Genomic DNA, 502 nt, shown 5'->3' with positions numbered 1-502 from the left:
CCTGCTAGCTTTTGTTTGACTTTGTCCTTGATCTTGTCTTTAAGATGTCCACATTTTTACTTTGTGCTTCTCAATTTATAATGACAAAAATACATGCAAATCTAGGAGCTCATATTGTACTCGTCTTCCCTGTACTTGGAACTCTCTCTCTCTCACATTATCTGTGATTAATTTATCTTCATCAAAGGTATTAAGGACTCAGAACCCTATCACCACTCAATTATGGGAAATGGACTGCATTTATATTGTGCCTTTCTAGTCTTCCAACCACTCAAAGCGCTCTACACTACATGCCACATTCACACACACATTCATACGCTGATGGCAGAGGCTGCCATGCAATTGGCCTGTTAATCAGGAGGAGTTTCCAATCATACACACACACACACACACACACACACACTTATCATTTTCTTTGTTTATAGCACTGTGCTTAAGTGTAATTACAGACGGGAGTTTAAGGGAATCATGAAATGATTCAAAACACAGACCAGTGAAACAA

Source organism: Thunnus maccoyii, chromosome 4 (assembly GCF_910596095.1).
Source record: "Thunnus maccoyii chromosome 4, fThuMac1.1, whole genome shotgun sequence".
NCBI lineage: Eukaryota > Metazoa > Chordata > Actinopteri > Scombriformes > Scombridae > Thunnus > Thunnus maccoyii.
This window is presented reverse-complemented; position numbering follows the sequence as displayed.